Source organism: Solanum dulcamara, chromosome 12, assembly GCF_947179165.1.
Source record: "Solanum dulcamara chromosome 12, daSolDulc1.2, whole genome shotgun sequence".
Taxonomy (NCBI): Eukaryota; Viridiplantae; Streptophyta; class Magnoliopsida; order Solanales; family Solanaceae; genus Solanum; species Solanum dulcamara.
The window spans coordinates 60,749,767-60,755,051 of record NC_077248.1 but is presented as its reverse complement, the minus strand read 5'-3'; the positions used below and the strand labels follow the sequence as shown (position 1 = coordinate 60,755,051).

The window sequence follows — 5,285 nt, the reverse complement described above, 5'->3', positions numbered from 1 at the left end:
CCGTCTATGGGTGGAAAGTTGTATTCATGTCAAGCCTAGTACCCAACCTTTATTGCAATGCCTAACAAAAGTGTGAAGTAAACATTGAACCCCGATACAAAATAATAGATACTAGGACATTATGAAGTCGCACGATCTGACTGATATACAGATGGGCTAGCTTATCCGTTGTGTACTTTACCTTAACTGAAATGAAATGAGCAGACTTGGTCAGTCTGCCAACCACCACTCATATAGAATCATAACCACTCACGGTGGGAGGTAAAACCACAACAAAGTCCATGGTGATTATCTCCCACTTCTATGTGGGAATGGGCATCCTCTGACTCACACCCCCAGGCTGCTGATGCTCACACTTTACCTACTGGCAAGTCAAACACTTGGACACGAACTCTGCATTGTCCTTCTTAATCTCATACCACCAATAGTGCTAGCTATGATCATGATACATATTTGTCGCACCCGAGTAAATAAAATATCTGGAACAATGAGCTTCCTCTAGAATCAACCTAATCAAATCACCCACCTTGAGAACATAAATCCTACTTTCAATCCTCAAAACCCCATCTGAATCGAGTTTGGCTTCCTTGGACTCTCTCTTTATCACCTTGTCTCTAATGAGACACAGCTTCTCATCATCCCAATATCGCTCCCAAATCTGCTCAACTAGTAAAGATCGAGCCTCAATTAAAGCAGTAAAGCCTTCACTCTCCTCAGATACTCATTAAAGCAGTAAAACCTATTGGCTAACCTATGAACATCCCTAGTCAAGGGTCTCCTGTCAATACTAATCGCTGCAAGACTCCCCTTACTAAGAACCTTCCTTCTCAAAGTATCAGCCACCACATTGGCCTTTCCTGAATGGTACAAGATAGTCATGTCATAGTTCTTCAATAACTCAAGCCATCTATGTTTTCTCAAGTTTAGATCGATCTAACTGAAGATGTACTAAAGACTCCGGTGATCGGTGAACACCTCACAATATACTCTATAGAAGTAGTGACTCCAAGACTTCAAAACAAACACCACCACCGCTAACTCCAAATCATGAGTAGGGCAGTTCCTCTTATGAGCCTTCAATTATCTAGAAGCATAGTTGACCACCTTCCCTTTCTGTATCAGTATTCTACCCAAGCCAACTCCAAAAGTATCACAATACACAATGAAGTCCACACCCTCTTTGGGTAAGGTCAATACATGACCTGAAGTCAACAAGGTCTTAAGCATTTGAAAGTTTGCCTCACACTAATCGTACTAATAGAAATCCACAATCTTCTGAGTTAGTCTAGTCAAAGGAGCTGTAATGGTGGAGAAATCCTGCACAAAACACCGATAATAACCAACCAAACCCTCAAAACTCTGGATCTAAATAGGAGAAATAGGTCTAGTCCAGCCTCTAATTGCCTCGATCTTGGATGGATCCACCCTAATACCCTTATTGAATACCACGTGCCCCAAAAATGCCACAGAATCAAGCCAAAACTCACATTTGGAGAACTTTGTATATAACTTATGTTCTCTTAACATTTGAAGCACCAATTTCAAATGACAAACATGATCCTCCTCTGTCTAGGAATATAATAAGAAATCATCATTGAACACAATCACAAATGGTTCTAGATACGGCTTAAAACATCTCATTCATCAACTCCATGAATGTCGCCAAGGCATTAGCCAGCCCAAAAGACATAATCAGAAACTAATAATAGCTATAATGGGTCCTGATCTTAGGTATATTTATGAGCATATGTGCCATGTTTGACCATTTTTGGTAGGTGTTTTGAGAAGATGTTGGAGATGAATTATGTGTTTTGTATGAAATACCAATCAAGTGTGCACTAAGGTATGTGTTCAAGTATATGCAAGAGTTTGGAGAAGCACGAAAAGTAAAAGAGAACTTGGCGCTCTACATGCGCTATAGTGGCACCCGACGCTAGGAGCAAATCTTTAGAGACACATTCTGGGCGCTATAGTGGCGCCCAGCGCCACTGCATCTCCAAACTCTGTAGGCACTATAATGGCATCCGGCGCCAGGAGCAAAACTTTAGAGACATAGTCTTGGCGCTATAGTGGCGCCCAGTGCCATTGCAGTGCCAAAAACTTTTTATTTATTTATTATTCTAGGTCCGACAATAATTGAAGAAGGGTATTTGAATAGATTTTTGAGGGGCTTGTGAGAAAGAGCAACCGCATTTTGGATCTGAAAAAGAAGTAAGAGCAAGAAGTTCACAAATATTTTTAGGTTTCTTTTCTTCTTCTTTCCTTGTTCTCATTAATTTGTATGAAGTTAAGCACTTGGTTTTATTAATTGAAAATGAGTAGTTAAGCACCCAAAATTAGGGGCTATAGCTACGAAGTCATGGTTTAATAGTATTTAAGCTTAGTTGATGATGGGTTATTATTTTAATTACTCTTGCATTCTTGTGGTTATGACTTTAATGTTTGGCCAACATTAAAATATATGTGTTGTCTATATTGAATTTGGAAGAGGACAAGTAGATAGATCAAAAAATGAAATGAATGTGTTCATACTAGAATCACCTAGGGTGATTCGTATATAGATTGTTCGTGACGCATACCTATATACCACGTTTGGTTATGATAAAAGATGATAGTTTAAATGCATCTTTATTTCATGTCTATCCCCGTTCAACAATTTAGTTAGGTTGACGATAAATATAGGCAGTTATAGGTCGGGAGACCATGATTGGATTAATAACCTTCTTTGATCAGTAATTAAATAACCCATAGGAGACTAAGATCAAAGAATAGTAAGCTTGAATTCACGTTATGTTATAGCCCTAGAATTTCTCGTAATCTAATTAATATACGCAACTACTACATTATTTTTATTTGTAGAAAAAGTTCTTACATCCAAAACCATTAATAAATTATCTCAAATCCATCAAAATATCGCAATTAGTGTGGTTCATTGGAAATAAATAATTCACCTCATTAAGGTTCTTGTGGGTTTGATATCTAGCTTGAAAGAGACACTTTAATACTTGAGAGACTACGTACACTTACGTATGTAATTGTAGCTACAATAAGTTTTTGGCGCCGTTGCCAGAGACTTTAAAATTAGGCAATTTTTCTTTTCTAAGTTTCTATATTGATTGTGCTAGTGTTAACAACTTGATCTTAGCTGTAATTTTTTACAGATAACTAAGACATTATACTAGACAGGGATAAGGAGCTTGTAGATATATTATCTGAGCCTGAATGATTCTTCCTATGAAAAAGGCGAACAACAGCTTCACAATACCTAATACAGACACTCAATCTGGTGAATAATCACGACTTGGAAGGAGAGGTATTGCCAGAGGAGGTTTCTGTGGAGATAGCATCCAGGACAGTACGTGATGTGGTAGTCCCACTCACAGCGAATACCACCTCTAACATTCAGAAACCTCCAACTAGAGGAAGATTTGAAGTAAAACAGAATATGGTGTAGTTGTTGCACTCTAATGGGCAATTTACAGGTTTGCCTCATGAAGATCCTCAAGTACACATTCAGAACTTCTTGGAGATTATCGACATATATACACATAATCGGGTATCTCCTGACTATATGAGGTTAACAGTATTTCTCTTTTCTTTGTTGGGGGAAGCTAAGAGGTGGCTAAAGTCGGAACCACCAAATTCAAGCACTTCATGGAATGATTTAGCTCGCAAGTTTCTTATAAGGTTCTTCCCTTCAGAAAAGACAGCTAAGTTGAGGGCTGAAATTTTTAGCTTTAAACAAAAATGTGGAGAAAATTTGTACTAATCTTGGGACAGGTTTAAATCCTTACTCATTCGTTGTCCTCACCATCATCAACCTAATGAGGTATTGGTCTATACCTTCATAGAAGGGTTGGAACCCAACACCAAAATTCTTCTTTATTTTGCTACAAATGGACATTTATTGAAGAAAACCTATGATGAGTTGTTTACACTGCTGAATCACATATCTAAAGGAAATCCTAAATGGACTAAAAGGAACTCCAGACCGATGGTGCAGAAGCAAGAAGGAATGTTGGAAGTTAATATTATGACCGCTTTGACAGTACAGATTGCATCAATGCAAAATACGATGTCCACTCACTTTAACAATTTGGAAATAGGGCAGTAGTAAGCTTCAGTAAATATGGTGCAGCCGCAACCACTATGGTATAAAGTTTTTGGAAGTAGTAAACACGCAGCAGAATAATGTGGAGCTAATCCTAAGTCGGTAAATTTTATAGGTAATGCACCTAGGGTGGTGGTAACCAGAAATATGGAAAAACTTATAACCCAAATTAGAGAAACTATCCAAACTTCTAATAGGATGGAAATCAGCAAAACCAATATCAAGGCAGACCCAATTCAGACCACAAAGAGGTGGGCAACAGTACAATAATCAAGTTCAAGGTAATCAAAGCTCAGGAAAATCAGGAAGCATGAGTGTTGAGGACATGTTGAAACAGATTATGATGGACCAGGCTAAGTAAGTTGAAGATGTTCGGTAGAATCAGTTAACTACTCAGAATTTAGAAAAATAGCTCGGGCAATTGTCAAGTGTATAGAGTTCTCACCAACAAGGGGGTTTACCAGGTAAAATTGACCTAAATCTTAAATAGGTAAATGCCGTGAGTACTCGCAGTGGTCTCCCCCTAAATGAATTGGCTCCAAAAATTAAGCTGGCAGAGGTGAAAAGTAAAGAGCGACTTAGGGATGAAGGTGAATCTAGTGGACCATGGGCAGTCGAAGAACCAAAAATAAAACCTCTTCCTCTATTCCCATAAAAGTTTAAGAAAAAGAAGGAAGAGGAGTGCTTTGCAAAGTTCATAGACTTGCTAAAATAGGTACAAATTAATTTACCTTTGATTGATATTTTGTAGGGAATCCCCAAGTACACCAAGTATGTCAAGGACATTGTGGCCAACAAGAGCAAGTGGGTTGAGTATGAAATAGTAGCACTCACTAAAGAGTGCAGTTCCAGAATCTTGAATAAAGTTAAGCTTCCAACCAAGTAGAAAGATCTAAGGAGTTTCACAATGCAGGTTACTATTAGGAAGTATGTGAATGCAAGAGGACTATGTGACTTGAGTGCAAATTTAAACTTGATTCAAACCTCTATGTTCAAGAAATTAGGCTTAGGGAATCCTAAGCCTACCACCATTTTGTTACAACTGGCAAATTGCTCTGTAACTAAACCGGATAAAGTTATTGAGGACGTCTTAGTCCAGGTGGGATCTCTCATTTTCCTTATGGACTTTGTCATCCTGGACTTTAAGCTAGACCCGAAGGTTTCCTTTATTTTG

The 5,285-nt window shown here is 38.3% G+C and overlaps 1 non-coding gene across 1 annotated transcript; it reads right to left on the bottom strand.

Moving 5' to 3' along the window:
• Positions 1 to 3,712: 3,712 nt before the first annotated feature.
• On the bottom strand, positions 3,713 to 3,819 carry LOC129877986 (small nucleolar RNA R71). Its single transcript, XR_008763691.1, has one exon. It is a non-coding gene; the product is annotated as a small nucleolar RNA R71 (small nucleolar RNA).
• Positions 3,820 to 5,285: the final 1,466 nt, after the last annotated feature.